Source organism: Euprymna scolopes, chromosome 28 (genome assembly GCF_053919585.1).
Source record: "Euprymna scolopes isolate OS-2025 chromosome 28, ASM5391958v1, whole genome shotgun sequence".
Taxonomy (NCBI): Eukaryota; Metazoa; Mollusca; class Cephalopoda; order Sepiida; family Sepiolidae; genus Euprymna; species Euprymna scolopes.
The window spans coordinates 17,924,576-17,942,352 of record NC_136509.1 but is presented as its reverse complement, the minus strand read 5'-3'; positions in this window follow the sequence as shown (position 1 = coordinate 17,942,352).

The window sequence follows — 17,777 nt, the reverse complement described above, 5'->3', positions numbered from 1 at the left end:
AAGTTATCATAATGTAATAAAAGAAAGCTATCACTTTGTAATAAAAGAAAGCTATCAGTTTGTAATAAAAGAAATCTATCACTTTGTAATAAAAACGTTATGATTTTGTAATAAAAGAAAGTTATCACTTTGTAATACAAGAAAGTTATCATATTGTAATAAAAGAAAGTTATCACTTTGTAATAAAAGAAAACTATCACAAACGTAATAAAATAAAGCAATCATTTTGTAATAAAAGAAAGCAATCACTTTGTAATAAAATAAAGTTATCACATTGTAATACAAGAAAGCTATCACTTTGTAATAAAAGAAAAATATCACTTTGTAATAAAAGAAAAATATCACAATTGTAATAAAAGAAAGCTATCACTTTGTAATAAAAGAAAGTTATCACTTTGTAATAAAAGAAAGTTATCACAATGTAATACAAGAAAGCTATCACAATGTAATAAAAAAATATATCACAATGTAATAAAAACAAGCTATCACATTGTAATAAAAGAAAGCTATCAGAACGTAATAAAAGAAAGCTATCATTTTGTAATAAAAGAAAGCTATCACAATGTAATAAAAGAAAGTTATCATTTTGTAATAAAAGAAAGTTGTCATTTTGTAATAAAAAAAAGTTATCATTTTGTAATAAAAGAAAGTTATCACTTTGTAATAAAAGAAAGTTTTCACTTTGTAATAAATGAAAGTTATCACTTTGTAATAAAAAAGTTATCACAATGTAATACAAGAAAGTTATCACATTGTAAATGAGAAAGCTATCACAATGTAATAAAAGAAATTTATCACAATATAATAAAAGAAAGCTATCACTTTGTAATAAAAGAAAGCTATCACAACGTAATAAAAGAAACCTATCACAACGTAATAAAATAAAGCTATAACTTTGTAATAAAAGAAAGCTATCATATTGTAATAAAAGAAAGCTATCACAATTGTAATAAAGGAAAGCTATCACAATGTAATAAAAGAAAGCTATCACTTTAGAATAAAAGAAAATTATAACATTCTAATAAAATAAAGCTATCACATTGTAATAAAAGAAAGACATCACATTGTAATTAAAAAAGATATCAACTTGTAACAAAAGAAAGCCATCACTTTGTAATAAAAGAAAGCTATCACATTGTAATAAAAGAAAGACATCACATTGTAATTAAAAAAGCTATCACAATTATAACAAAAGAAAGCTATCACATTGTAATAAAAGAAAGCTATAACATTGTAATAAAGGAAAGCTATCACATTGTGATAAAAGATAGATATCACAACGTAATAAAAGAAAGCTATCACATTGTAATAAAAGACAGTTATCACATTGTAATAAAAGAAAGCTATCACATTGTAATAAAAGAAAGCTATCACAGTGTAATAAAAGAAAGCTATCACAATTGTAATAAAAGAAAGCTATCACAATTGTAATAAAAGAAAGCTATCACAATTGTAATAAAAGAAAGACATCACATTGTAATAAAAGAAAGCTATCACAATTGTAATAAAAGAAAGACATCACAATTGTAATAAAAGAAAGCTATCACAATTGTAATAAAAGAAAGCTATCACATTGTAATAAAAGTAAGCTATCACAATTGTAATAAAAGAAAGCTATCACAATTGTAATAAAAGAAAACTATCACAATTGTAATAAAAGAAAGCTATCACAATTGTAATAAAAGAAAACTATCACATTGTAATAAAAGAAAGCTATCACAATGTAATAAAAGAAAGCTATCACATTGTAATAAAAGAAAGCTATCACAATTGAAATAAAAGAAAGACATCACATTGTAATAAAAGAAAGACATCACAATTGTAATAAAAGAAAGACATCACATTGTAATAAAAGAAAGCTATCACAATTGTAATAAAAGAAAGCTATCACAATTGAAATAAAAGAAAGACATCACATTGTAATAAAAGAAAGACATCACAATTGTAATAAAAGAAAGCTATCACATTGTAATAAAAGAAAGCTATCACAATTGCAATAAAAGAAAGCTATTACTTTGTAATAAAAGAAAGCTATCACAATGTAAAAAAGAAAGCTATCACATTGTAATAAAAGAAAGCTATCACATTGTAATAAAAGAAAGCTATCACAATTGAAATAAAAGAAAGACATCACATTGTAATAAAAGAAAGACATCACAATTGTAATAAAAGAAAGACATCACATTGTAATAAAAGAAAGCTATCACAATTGTAATAAAAGAAAGACATCACATTGTAAGAAAAGAAAGCTATAACATTGTAATAAAAGAAAGCTATCACAATTGTAATAAAAGAAAGACCTCACATTGTAATAAAAGAAAGCTATCACAATTGTAATAAAAGAAAGCTATCACATTGTAATAAAAGAAAGCTATAACATTGTAATAAAAGAAAGCTATCACAATTGTAATAAAAGAAAGCTATCACAATTGTAATAAAAGAAAGCTATCACAATTGTAATAAAAGAAAGACATCACATTGTAATAAAAGAAAGCTATCACAATTGTAATAAAAGAAAGACATCACAATTGTAATAAAAGAAAGCTATCACAATTGTAATAAAAGAAAGCTATCACATTGTAATAAAAGCAAGCTATCACAATTGTAATTAAAGAAAGCTATCACAATTGTAATAAAAGAAAGCTATCACAATTGTAATAAAAGAAAGCTATCACAATTGTAATAAAAGAAAACTATCACAATTGTAATAAAAGAATGCTATCACAATTGTAATAAAAGAAAGCTATCACATTGTAATAAAAGAAAGCTATCACAATTGTAATAAAAGAAAGCTATCACATTGTAATAAAAGAAAGCTATCACAATTGTAATAAAAGAAAGCTATTACTTTGTAATAAAAGAAAGCTATCACAATGTAAAAAAGAAAGCTATCACATTGTAATAAAAGAAAGCTATCACATTGTAATAAAAGAAAGCTATCACAATTGAAATAAAAGAAAGACATCACATTGTAATAAAAGAAAGACATCACAATTGTAATAAAAGAAAGACATCACATTGTAATAAAAGAAAGCTATCACAATTGTAATAAAAGAAAGACATCACATTGTAAGAAAAGAAAGCTATAACATTGTAATAAAAGAAAGCTATCACAATTGTAATAAAAGAAAGACCTCACATTGTAATAAAAGAAAGCTATCACAATTGTAATAAAAGAAAGCTATCACATTGTAATAAAAGAAAGCTATAACATTGTAATAAAAGAAAGCTATCACAATTGTAATAAAAGAAAGCTATCACAATTGTAATAAAAGAAAGCTATCACAATTGTAATAAAAGAAAGACATCACATTGTAATAAAAGAAAGCTATCACAATTGTAATAAAAGAAAGACATCACAATTGTAATAAAAGAAAGCTATCACAATTGTAATAAAAGAAAGCTATCACATTGTAATAAAAGCAAGCTATCACAATTGTAATTAAAGAAAGCTATCACAATTGTAATAAAAGAAAGCTATCACAATTGTAATAAAAGAAAGCTATCACAATTGTAATAAAAGAAAACTATCACAATTGTAATAAAAGAAAGCTATCACAATTGTAATAAAAGAAAGCTATCACATTGTAATAAAAGAAAGCTATCACAATGTAATAAAAGAAAGCTATCACATTGTAATAAAAGAAAGCTATCACAATTGTAATAAAAGAAAGCTATTACTTTGTAATAAAAGAAAGCTATCACAATGTAAAAAAGAAAGCTATCACATTGTAATAAAAGAAAGCTATCACATTGTAATAAAAGAAAGCTATCACAATTGAAATAAAAGAAAGACATCACATTGTAATAAAAGAAAGACATCACAATTGTAATAAAAGAAAGACATCACATTGTAATAAAAGAAAGCTATCACAATTGTAATAAAAGAAAGACATCACATTGTAAGAAAAGAAAGCTATAACATTGTAATAAAAGAAAGCTATCACAATTGTAATAAAAGAAAGACCTCACATTGTAATAAAAGAAAGCTATCACAATTGTAATAAAAGAAAGCTATCACAATTGTAATAAAAGAAAGCAATCACATTGTAATAAAAGAAAGCTATAACATTGTAATAAAAGAAAGCTATCACAATTGTAATAAAAGAAAGCTATCACAATTGTAATAAAAGAAAGCTATCACAATTGTAATAAAAGAAAGACATCACATTGTAATAAAAGAAAGCTATCACAATTGTAATAAAAGAAAGACATCACAATTGTAATAAAAAAATCTATCACAATTGTAATAAAAGAAAGCTATCACATTGTAATAAAAGAAAGCTATCACAATTGTAATTAAAGAAAGCTATCACAATTGTAATAAAAGAAAGCTATCACAATTGTAATAAAAGTAAGCTATCACAATTGTAATAAAAGAAAGCTATCACATTGTAATAAAAGAAAGCTATCACAATGTAATAAAAGAAAGCTATCACATTGTAATAAAAGAAAGCTATCACAATTGTAATAAAAGAAAGCTATTACTTTGTAATAAAAGAAAGCTATCACAATGTAAAAAAGAAAGCTATCACATTGTAATAAAAGAAAGCTATCACATTGTAATAAAAGAAAGCTATCACAATTGAAATAAAAGAAAGACATCACATTGTAATAAAAGAAAGACATCACAATTGTAATAAAAGAAAGACATCACATTGTAATAAAAGAAAGCTATCACAATTGTAATAAAAGAAAGACGTCACATTGTAAGAAAGGAAAGCTATAACATTGTAATAAAAGAAAGCTATCACAATTGTAATAAAAGAAAGACCTCACATTGTAATAAAAGAAAGCTATCACAATTGTAATAAAAGAAAGCTATCACAATTGTAATAAAAGAAAGCTATCACATTGTAATAAAAGAAAGCTATAACATTGTAATAAAAGAAAGCTATCACAATTGTAATAAAAGAAAGCTATCACAATTGTAATAAAAGAAAGCTATCACAATGTAATAAAAGAAAGCTATCATATTGTAATAAAAGAAAGCTATCACAGTGTAATAAAAGAAAGCTATCACAATTGTAATAAAAGAAAGCTATCACAATTGTAATAAAAGAAAGCTATCACAATTGTAATAAAAGAAAGACATCACATTGTAATAAAAGAAAGCTATCACAATTGTAATAAAAGAATACCATCACAATTGTAATAAAAGAAAGCTATCACAATTGTAATAAAAGAAAGCTATCACATTGTAATAAAAGAAAGCTATCACAATTGTAATTAAAGAAAGCTATCACAATTGTAATAAAAGAAAGCTATCACAATTGTAATAAAAGAAAGCTATCACAATTGTAATAAAAGAAAACTATCACAATTGTAATAAAAGAAAGCTATCACAATTGTAATAAAAGAAAGCTATCACATTGTAATAAAAGAAAGCTATCACAATGTAATAAAAGAAAGCTATCACATTGTAATAAAAGAAAGCTATCACAATTGTAATAAAAGAAAGCTATTACTTTGTAATAAAAGAAAGCTATCACAATGTAAAAAAGAAAGCTATCACATTGTAATAAAAGAAAGCTATCACATTGTAATAAAAGAAAGCTATCACAATTGAAATAAAAGAAAGACATCACATTGTAATAAAAGAAATACATCACAATTGTAATAAAAGAAAGACATCACATTGTAATAAAAGAAAGCTATCACAATTGTAATAAAAGAAAGACATCACATTGTAAGAAAGGAAAGCTATAACATTGTAATAAAAGAAAGCTATCACAATTGTAATAAAAGAAAGACCTCACATTGTAATAAAAGAAAGCTATCACAATTGTAATAAAAGAAAGCTATCACAATTGTAATAAAAGAAAGCTATCACATTGTAATAAAAGAAAGCTATAACATTGTAATAAAAGAAAGCTATCACAATTGTAATAAAAGAAAGCTATCACAATTGTAATAAAAGAAAGCTATCACAATTGTAATAAAAGAAAGACATCACATTGTAATAAAAGAAAGCTATCACAATTGTAATAAAAGAAAGCTATCACATTGTAATAAAAGAAAGCTATCACAATTGTAATAAAAGAAAGCTATCACAATTGTAATAAAAGAAAGCTATCACAATTGTAATAAAAGAAAACTATCACAATTGTAATAAAAGAAAGCTATCACAATTGTAATAAAAGAAAGCTATCACATTGTAATAAAAGAAAGCTATCACAATGTAATAAAAGAAAGCTATCACATTGTAATAAAAGAAAGCTATCACAATTGTAATAAAAGAAAGCTATTACTTTGTAATAAAAGAAAGCTATCACAATGTAAAAAAGAAAGCTATCACATTGTAATAAAAGAAAGCTATCACATTGTAATAAAAGAAAGCTATCACAATTGAAATAAAAGAAAGACATCACATTGTAATAAAAGAAAGACAGACCAATTGTAATAAAAGAAAGACATCACATTGTAATAAAAGAAAGCTATCACAATTGTAATAAAAGAAAGACATCACATTGTAAGAAAAGAAAGCTATAACATTGAAATAAAAGAAAGCTATCACAATTGTAATAAAAGAAAGACCTCACATTGTAATAAAAGAAAGCTATCACAATTGTAATAAAAGAAAGCTATCACAATTGTAATAAAAGAAAGCTATCACATTGTAATAAAAGAAAGCTATAACATTGTAATAAAAGAAAGCTATCACAATTATAATAAAAGAAAGCTATCACATTGTAATACAAGAGAGCTATCACAATTTAAAAAAGAGAGCTATCACTTTGTAATAAAAGAAAGTTATCACATTGTAATAAAAAAAGCTATCAAATTGTAATAAAAGAAAGCTATCACATTGTAATAAAAGAAAGCTATCACATTGTAATAAAAGAAAGCTATCACTTTGTAATAAAAGAAAGTTATCACAAATGTAAAAAAAGAAAGTTATCACAATGTAATAAAAGAAAGCTATCACAATTTAATAAAAGAAATATATCACAATGTAATAAAAACAAGCTATCACATTGTAATAAAAGAAAGCTATCAGAACGTAACGAAAGACAGCTATCACGTTGTAATAAAAGAAAGCTATCATAATGTAATAAAATAAAGCTATCACAACGTAATAACAGAAAGCTACCACTTTGTAATAAAAGAACGCTATCACAATGTAATTAAAAAAAGATATCACATTGTGATAAAAGAAAGCTATCACAACGTAATAAAAGAAAGCTATCACAATGTAATAAAAGAATGCACTCACTTGGTAATAAAAGAAAGTTATCACAATGTAATAATAGAAAGCTATTATTTTGTAATAAGGGAAACTTATCACAACGTAATAAAAGAAAGCTATCACTTTGTAAATCAAGGAAGCTATCACATTGTAATAAAAGAAAGTTATCACATTTTAATAAAAGAAATCTATCACAGTGTAATAAAAGAAAGCTATCACAGTGTAATAAAAGAAATCTATCATCATGTAATAAAAGAGAGCTACCACAACGTAATAAAAGAACTCTATAACATTGTAATAAGAGAACGCTATCACATTGTAATAAAAGAAAGCTATCACAATGTGATAAAAGAAAGCTATTACAATGTGATTAAAGAAAGTTATCACAACGTAATAAAAGAAAGATATCACATTGTAATAAAAGAAAGCTATCACACCGTAATAGAAGAAATATATCACAACGTAAAAAAAAATAAAGCTATCACAATGTAATAAGATAAAGCTATCACAACGTAATAAAAGAAAGCAATCACAATGTAATAAAAGAAATATATCACAATGTAATAAAAGAAATATATCACAATGTAATAAAAGAAATATATCACAATGTAATAAAAGAAATATATCACAAGTTAATAAAAGAAATATATCACAATGTAATAAAAGAAAGCTATCACAATGTAATAAAAGAAAGCTAACACAATGCAAGAAATGCGGGTTTTGAAAAAGGTCGACAAAAACAGATCTCTCTCTCCCTCCCTCTCTCTCTCTCTCTCTCTATATATATATATATATATTTATATATATATATATATATTAATTAATAAAATATATAATGCGATTAAGCTACACTTAATATTCTGCCTTTTATCCACTCTAGGATTCGTCAGGTTTATGCGCGAATTTTGTGATTGTCTGTCGTTTTTATATACGCAACTTCTATTGAGATTTTAGTTAGCGAATCAGCTTTTTAGTATCCACCGCGCCCTTTCTATCAGCCAATGAACATACACTTACAGGACAAAGGCACATTAAACCTCTGGTTGTCCTGATTCTTTGTGTATGCTCTATTTAGCCTGGATATCTAGTGTCTTGACCTATCCACGTGAACGTTAAGAATCCTAGAGTGGATGAAACCTGAAGAATCCTAGAGTGGATGAAACGCCGAATATTCTGTGTAGCTTAATCGCCATATATATTTTATAAATTACTAACTAGCTTTACCTACGTATTGAGCACTTTTGAAGTAAATACTTAAAGTTTACGCATAAATTTATTGTTTCGTATATTAATTATATGTGAGTAAATGAAGTAGTTATATATATATATATATATATATATATATATATATATATATGGACGAAAGCCATTGCCCGCTCGCACAATACACTTAAACAGGATATTTTAATTCATGCTGATTTCGTATGTATTATTATAGAATCCATTATGCATGGATTATTAAATATTAGGAGGAATAATTTGCACGGTAAACTATTCCTCAAAAAAATTTAAAATAATTAAAATGATAATCTCGTTTATCAAGTTCCGTCTGTGTTTGTTTACAAAATCACGTTACTTGATATTTGAGCTTGACAACGAATACTCTGTAAAAGCTACTCCTGGTTAATGCTTAGTTTTAAAATATGGAGCGATGAAATGATTTGCGGCGATTTTCAATGGATCCTTTTCCTTTATCGCAAATTGAACTCATTAATAAGAGAAAATTAGTCGTATGCTCTACCATTAAGCTATATCTAAAACATCTGTTTATTTTAAGAAGTAATGATTTGCTAAGGTTTTTGCTCCCATGTAACGTAAAATATTTCTCTGTAAAATTCTTTTATTATCTATAAGATAGAAAAGCTATTTTTAAGATCGGACTTTTTCGATTTTTGATACTTACCGGATGATTTTCTGTACAAAAATGCTAGAACACTAGCAGACATATACATTACCTTTGTGTGAAGTTTTCAAAAGATAGGCTCAGCCGTTTCGAAACCTATAAGGAAGTAACTCATACACACACAAAGTGAATTTATACATATATATATATATATATATATATATATATATATATATATATATAGTAATCCACATACAGTACTGTTTCGCTGTTTCATAGCTCATCAGTGCGGCTAGACAGGCAACTACCTCAAGCCAGGATCGAAACCCGACCAGCCAAATGACAGTCAAGACTTCTCACCATAGTGTTATACGGCTGCTGCTGTGTGGGTATAAATTAACGATGTTTTAACATCGTTCAAATGCCTCCGCTCGATTTGTTTACACAAAGAGAGCTTCTTAATACGCTAATGGCAGTTTATATATCACTTCCCAATATGCTCAACCCAAGATAAGGAGCATTATAGTCATCCACATACAGTACTGTTTTGCTGTTTCACAGCTCATCAGTGAGGCTAAACAGGCAACTACCTCAAGCCAGGATCGAAACCCGACTACCCTAATGACAGCCAAGACTTCTTACCATAGCGCTATATGGCTGCTTCCGTAGTAAATTTTTACAGTGATATAATGTGTGCTGTTCCATAATATATTTCGAAGAAAAATCTCTTGGTTAAACAGTCGGTGCTTCAATTTTTTGGAAAATCGTTTAGATTTGAAATTATGTATTGGAACTATGTTACAGTGAATAAACATTTCTGAAGCAAACAGGATAAAATATTTTCTTATATTTCATGAATTTACATGCTAAATATATTATGCACTAATTATTCTACAAAGACTAAATACTTCAAGCAAACTACCTTTCACTATTACATTAGCAGTACTTATCAGCTACTGAAGTGTATGCCCATATTTTATTCGGAAAGTGTGTTTAGAAAGACAAGCAGGTTTGATAAAAGCCATGCAGGCATCCATCGACTCGTAGTTTCGTTTCGAATGGCCATCCGAGTAATTACCCCTTCCTACATCTGATATCGAACATCTAGATTTCCAATTTTATTCAAATCTGTCAATTTTAATGAGTGATTAATGTGTAACTCTATCGATGCAGACTTTTCTATGTCTTGCATTAATGCGTGTTTGTGACAGAGGCGACACCATCGGCCTGGAGAAAACGAAAAAGGAAGCCATTTTTTCTGCCCTTTTAATCAAGTGATACATGATACGGGAAAAGCGACATCCGCTACGCTCGTCCCTCTAGCCTTTTCTGGATGGGAGTTTTAGCAAATTCGATCGAAGCAGCGAGGGCAAAAAGGGGGGAAAAAGAGAGAAAGGAAATCTTTGAGTTTCACCGAAAAGGGAATTCTTTAAGAGCGTTCATCTTTTGCAAATGGATCGGTGTGTGGGGGAAGAGGCACTTTCATCTCTCGACGCATTAAAATTAGATTAGAAACCGGTGCTTTTCGCATCGGCAATATCAATGGAAGCCTGAGAAGGTTCACGTTTTTCGCGCAAGATCTCGTCAACTGCAAATGCCGTATTCAAGTTTTATTCCGTATTTTGAATCGCCCACATGTTTTTTTTTCACAAGAATAAAACCGAGAAAACAATTTAAATAATCTCATTGTGAAATTAAGAGTCGAGGCGGAGTAAACTCTGTTCCGTCTGCCTGCTTCCCACCTGACTACAACTTGGATGTCTTCAAGTCCAACGTTAACAAATTCCTAATTAACCGCCCTCTTAAGTAAACACTTCATTAAATCCCCACACTAACGTACTGTACTTGCAATAACCCTTATCCCTGAGTGGCTTCCGGGCCTTGATAAGTGGTGACCACCGTGTAAAATAAAAGTAAATACAGGGGCAATTATATATATATATATATATATATATATATATATATATATATATATATATATATTGAAATCTTTTAAGATGAATAATTTAAATGCATTCAACATTCGTATACTGTTGCGGTTAACCACCCGAAGAAAGCCACAGAGGAATAGTTGTCCGAAACGTAGAGAAACAGCAAAAACTATGAAGATGAGAATAACAGTTCGCAAATAAATAAATAAATAAATAAATAAATATGCAAATTACCCATTTCTAACGATTCCAATATAAAATAATACATAATACCTTTTGGTACAACTCGACAATGGAAGACCAGATCAGAACGAAAACTTGGATTTATAAGACCAAAAAAAAAAAACCCAACTTGGTCGCCATTCGGGGTCCGTTGCTTAGTGTATAGAGGCGTTCAGTTTCTACGGTTTCCAGGTTAGCATTATCTGAAGACAGCGGCAATAGTAAGTAATAGACGCCACGATATTGTAGAATTAAATTTTATTCCAAACAAAGAATACGAGAAAAAGTGAGAAGAATTCCTTATTCCATGGAGTTTCAAAGATAGGCTCTTCTCCTCAGAGTAAAAGGTTAGCGAAAGGAAGATATAGATATAAATCTACTCTTGCTGGCTAGGGCAATGTTTGAAAACGGTAGGTATAAAAGTTTTTGAAGGAAAGTAAAAGTTTATACGGAAAAAAATACTTGGCAATATCTAATAAGTAGTGTTGCAGAAACCCAGTGAGACTATGAGGTTCGTATTGGGTAGATCCAATTAGATATTCCAAAACGGTTTTCTTTGGGGTTTCTTTTAAAATATCCCAGAATGAAATAAAAATTACATATTCTTGTAAAGGATTGGTTTTTTATCGTCCATAGTTTTAGCGGTCCTTAGTCGGTTAACATAGTTTTTGAGGGCTCAAAAATAAGAGAAAATTGAAAAAATCGTTAAACATTTTGTACATTCATTTTAAATTCTTGATCACTTCATACGTCAGCTTAATGCATTGGTAACGTCACCAGCTTTGAATGTTAAAGTTTTGCTTTCGGTTTCGATTCTAGCTAATTACACCCAAACACTTTTTTGTTACTTTTGAATTCACCATTCTATAATAAAATCTACGAAATCAGGACGAAGCAGAATATATTTTGCGACCAGACAAAGCCTGTCCACAATACCTACTCTAGATATATAATTTCTTAATTTGACAAACATTTTTGTTTTCAGTTTATGTTTGATACTCTAGATTTTGATAAATTCACTGTGACATTTTCATCTATCTTTTTTATGCGCCATTTTTCCTAGCCTATTTTACAGATCTGAAGTTTAATCATGCACTAAATGTGACGCTTACCAAAATTCACATTAGCTAACTTTATCATTATTGGCGTAGGTCAGTAATATGTAAAATGTATTTTCGTTCTTTATCATTATATTGTTTTTATATGCATATTGCAGTAAAAGGGAAGCAACTCTTGTTGGTTTATTTACTGTAGTTATTGATCGGCGTATTGTAAAATCGTTTCAAACGTCTGCGTAAAAATGTTTAAGCGAAGCTTGATAAATTTTCCTCCATTTTTTTTTTTTTTTTGAATTGGTAAAATCAAATATTTTTGTTGAAGATTTTTGTCTGGAATATTGCTATCAGTGTTGTCATCGTATTTTGTGTTTATAAATATTGAAAGCTTTTAGTCTCGCATATTGTATAACAGAAATCAGATAGGCGAGCTGCCTAACGAACAAGTTTTCCGTGTATATGTTTGGATTTGCATAACTTAAGAGCTCTTAGATAAAAATATACAATTAAAAACCTTTTTTTAACCTTGCAACATGAGCAAATGTGAATTTGTCTATTTAAATGTTTTTTAGATTTACATTTTTTTTACCAAGGAACCGCCACTTACCAAGGCCTGAAGGAAAGCAGTTCATAAATGTAAGGTGGTTGTTTAGTAATCGTTAATGGTGTAAATTTGGTAGAATTTAATTATTTACGGAGACAGATAAACAAGAACTTGTTTACTTTGGATTTGAAAACTACCACGTTGTATTTAAGCAGGCCAGCGGAACAGTGTTTCATAGAGGGGCAGTTCTTGGAAAGAAGCTTTATTTATGGAATCTGCGTTTAAATTTAGGCACAGATAGAAAGTGAGGGAAATCGTATACAGTGGTTGTAGGTAGTCGAGTGGTTTTGTGAATGTTTGGCAAGGGGGAACCATAAAGTGAAGTTTGGTCGCACACTTGCCATGAAAATAACGATAGAGCAGAGACAGCATCATCGCAGCATCTCTTCTGTGGGAAAGAGGTTACAGAGAAAAAACTGGGGCATCACCTACTAGGTTTCAAAGCCGGTGGTGAACTCTATAAATGCTGGATAGGGCGCGCCTAGCAGCTCCTGCAAGATGTGGCAATAGTACTCTATTTTAGGACGTACCTGGCTCTTATACAGATAGAGGATTGCATCGCAGTGAGATATCTTCTGGAACGGTAGAGTGATCCAACCATTATCTCGCTAATTTGGAAACATACTTAGTGTATGTGTTCCATTTCAGATTAGGATAAAACTCAGTACCAGATGCCTGTGAAGACATGGAGCTTCTCCAAGACGAGAGCCATTCATTTCAATTGGGGCGTGATGTAGATCAGGGCGATTTTGTTGAAAGGAGAGAGGCTTGGTTTTTAATGCATTGAAATTAACCAGCCACCCTTTGCCCCATTGCACTACGTTCTCAAGATCAGAGGAGAAAGAATCAGAAAGACCGTAGTCACTGCTGGCCTTGGAAGTGTTGCTATAGATTGTGGTATCGTCTGCATAAATGTCTGTGAATGATCTAATAATATAATTTAGAAGATTTTGATGAAGCTCAGGAAGAGAGTTGTCTCTTAAAATAAAAGAGGGTTACATTAATTAATTAATACATTGAATTATAATTTGAATTTGTAAGCTTTTCTGGCCATGTCACATGGACTAATAATCTGCCCCCTCCTTAGCCTGAAACGACTTTATCGCGAAGTGGTTCTTACGAACGCTTAAAAGCGAATTGGTCGAATAAGTCGCCCTCTATCTTCTTTTCCCGATTCGTTTTGCTACGTAGCCTTCATAACTTTCAAAAGCAAGTTAGTTTTCGGAGGAACATAGGTATTTCCTACCAATGCAAATCCTTTGAAATTCCTAAAAGTCTACGTGCAAACCGTCAGTACATTCGAAGTAAGAAAATTTTATAAAACTTAAAACCGAAAGTTAGAGACACAGAAAATCCTCAAGCCGGTCGTACCATACCAAGATTCCAGAACGTTTGTTTAAAATCCTTAAAAATGAATTCTATGACTCACATACCAGTATCTTTCATATTGCGCACGCATGTTTACACACTAAAGAGAGTGGGAGGAACAGATATGATTTGCTAGTCACAGCTATACACGCACTGGCAAAAAGGTAAACCAACGCACACACACTGCCAAATTTGTACGTACCCATATATCATATATGCGTATAATTTACATTAGAAACATTTAGATCATTTCCTCAATTCTCTTTACCCAAACTCGTATTTACCGTATGACACTTTACTGATTAAAAATAACTTGTTTTTATTCTATGAAATTATAATAAAGATTTAATATAACAATTTTTACTATTTCAGTGTTTCATTTTTATACACACACACACACATATATATATATATATATATAAATGAAACACTAAAATAGTAAACTTTTTTATATTAAATCTTTATTATAATTTTATAGAATAAAATTATATATATATATATATATATATATATATATATATATATATATATATAAGATATAAGAGACAGAAAATTTAAGATTATTTCAGCTGTTTTGAAAACTTTCCACTCAGATTATATGCATCGTCACGCTGGACTTATGTTGGACTCCATCTCTCTAAAAAACTATTTTGCATTTCGGATCAACCTGAGAGAATTTTCATGCAAGCTGAATTATTATGTGAAGTTTGTTTTTATACATACTTTTTTTACATATCCAACATTTTTTCACTTCTTTTTTTTATTCGGAAATTTATAACTACAATAAATTGCGGTTTCAATTAATGCTTTAACTAGCAAATTCTAGCATTGCTACAAATATAATTTTCTGATTTCTTTATGTCCTCCGATGAGAAGAATAACATGAATAGCATTATTTGAAGCTCCGCGTGATAAGGATTTTGTAAATTGTTTTTTGGAGTATTCAGTCGAACAATAAATGTTGATTTTAAAGTTCAACTTACAGTTTTAATTTTCTTTCTCTTATAATAAGCTCTACTCTCTATTGCGTATATTGAGCTTTTTTAATTAGGTTACGATTAAATTTTCTATATATAAATACTGTTATTTATATCAGTTTGAAGTTTACCATTCCGTATATCAGGTAAACACTACATCCCTTTGGTTTCATTAACATACACACACACACACGCATACACGCACACACGCACACACACACACACACACACACACACACACACACACATATATATATATTAGCAAAAGTACCCGTCGTTGGCTGGGTTCAAAAACAGCCTACAGAAAATGGACTCTGATTTATGAAAGTATGATAGGTTATGAAAAGGAAGGGTTGTAAAGAGATAGCTTCAAATTTGGGGGTATCAAAACCAAAGCATAACATGATGAAAGTAAAAATAAAATATATAAACCACATAATTTGTTATACCATACCTGTTTACACTGAAACACTTATCACAATATTCTGTGGATCTATATTAAAAACCTTGTTAAACTTTGTGACATATTTCCATTCTATGGAGGTCAGATGCGAACGAACACCCCCATAATTTTATTATACCATATTTCTTCAAACTGAAACATAATTATCAAAGTATATTTACGCAGATAGATATGGAAAGTTTTTATTAAAGTTTGTGCTTATTTCCATTCTATGGAGGCCAAGCGCGAACGCAGACCCCCACAATTTATATTAGTGTCTTAATTCAAGTATAAATGACATTAATAAACAAAATATAGTAAATGCTTGTATGGTTTGAGGCTCTACTACAGGGCCGCTATAGTTGTCAAAACTGCTCTTACAAAGCTTTCGACCCGGCCACAAAGCAGCGACAGAAAAGGAGTTTCTAGAATAATAATTTCTTCACTGTCTTTCAAGCTCCAACTCCTGTCCCATCGCTGCAGTGTTGCATCCAGGTGTTTGTTTTACAAGTCTTTCAACAGAATGTGCTCAGGCGAACTTACTGCACTTTAGCTCCCTCAACGTCATTACTAAACTGACAAGCAGCAAAATCACGTTTTTTAATGGAGAAGATCCAGGTTTCCGGACTGTTTTTTTTACTTGAATAGCTTTTTTTTTCTCGAACCGCTTACTGTTGGAGGTCCTCCCTTTCCTCATGCTTCTCCGATTGTACCAACATGCAGAAATTAAATTGTAATGTGAATAAACATCACGCTGTACAACTACTCACTTAACAGTATTTACATCCAAATGGAAATCTATGTCACGTACGTGACGCCTTCAATACGTTTGCTGCATTTTTTTTTTGGTACAGGCTTTTAAAATTGTCGTGGACTTTTGAAAATTCAGTATGTTTCTACTATACATCATATGAGATGACTGACCCATGATTTCATGTCCAAATGAACAGCTACAACAGGAATTATACTACACTCTACGAAAGTCTGATTATCACAGCTGGTGAATTTCAAATATGCAATATGGACGTGAGGACACTTTAGAAGAACGATATGCAATAAGATTCTATTTTTAACTTGGAAAAAAATGCCACAAAAATATATGGAATGCCTCAGACTGCATTTGAACTATCTTGCATGAATCGAGCATCAGTTTTTGAGTTGCAGTTTTTGAGTCTGACGAGAGGTGAGGGAGGAGTAAGAAAGAGTTGATTGATCAAATAAAGAATTTCCTGGATAACGACCGTCGTTTGTCTATAGAAACAATAAGTGCATAGTTTGATGTCAGTGTGGAAACTGTACACACAATTATTCGCGAAGAACTGAAGATGCGGAAGATTTGCGTGAAGTTTGTCCCAGGGGTGTTCAGAGAAGATCAGAAAGAAATAAAACGTTGTCATCGGCATAAAGACAGTTCATCACCCTTCCTATAGTCCCTGGTGGGTCACCACTTATCAAGATAAATATTATGAAAGAGACTATTATTTAAACAACATTTCGGTCGATATAATTACAACCTTCTTCAACTGTATCTGGTCAAACTCGGAATCTTTCTGCCAAATTCAGGTACCATGCATCAGAATTATGCAGTATACCACGTGTCTCATGGCGTACTTGATACAGTACTAGATAAAATTCAATTGTAAATTACATCTTCTGGAGATTGAAGTTTCGGTGCTCAGTGCGGGCCATACTAAACTGCAATAGCGAATTACCTAGCATCCAGGTATGGCTGACGAAGAAGGAGCATGCTACCCGCTTCGATTAAATAAAGAGTTCCGATGAAAATTCTGTGAAGATTCCAGAGTTGGACAGAATATTTCCACGTTCAACAAGATACACCTGAAGAAGGTCGGGGTTACATTGAGCGAAACGTTGTGCGAATAACACTCAAGATTTTTTAAAAATTACATTTGCAGCCCAGGGCACAGTAGAACTTGGAGGAAGGGCTATTATCTTGGACATAATTTTCAGGGATACTATGTAGGAAGTTGAGCAGCAAGATTTCTGTTCACATTACACTTGAACTTCTGCATTACAGTCAGAAAGCAGAGATCCGGAAAGGAATTCCAAAGTCTAGCAATCCTAGGGAAGAAACTATTAAAGTAGAAGGCTTTCTTACATCTAATTATTTCTACTGCGTAGGGAT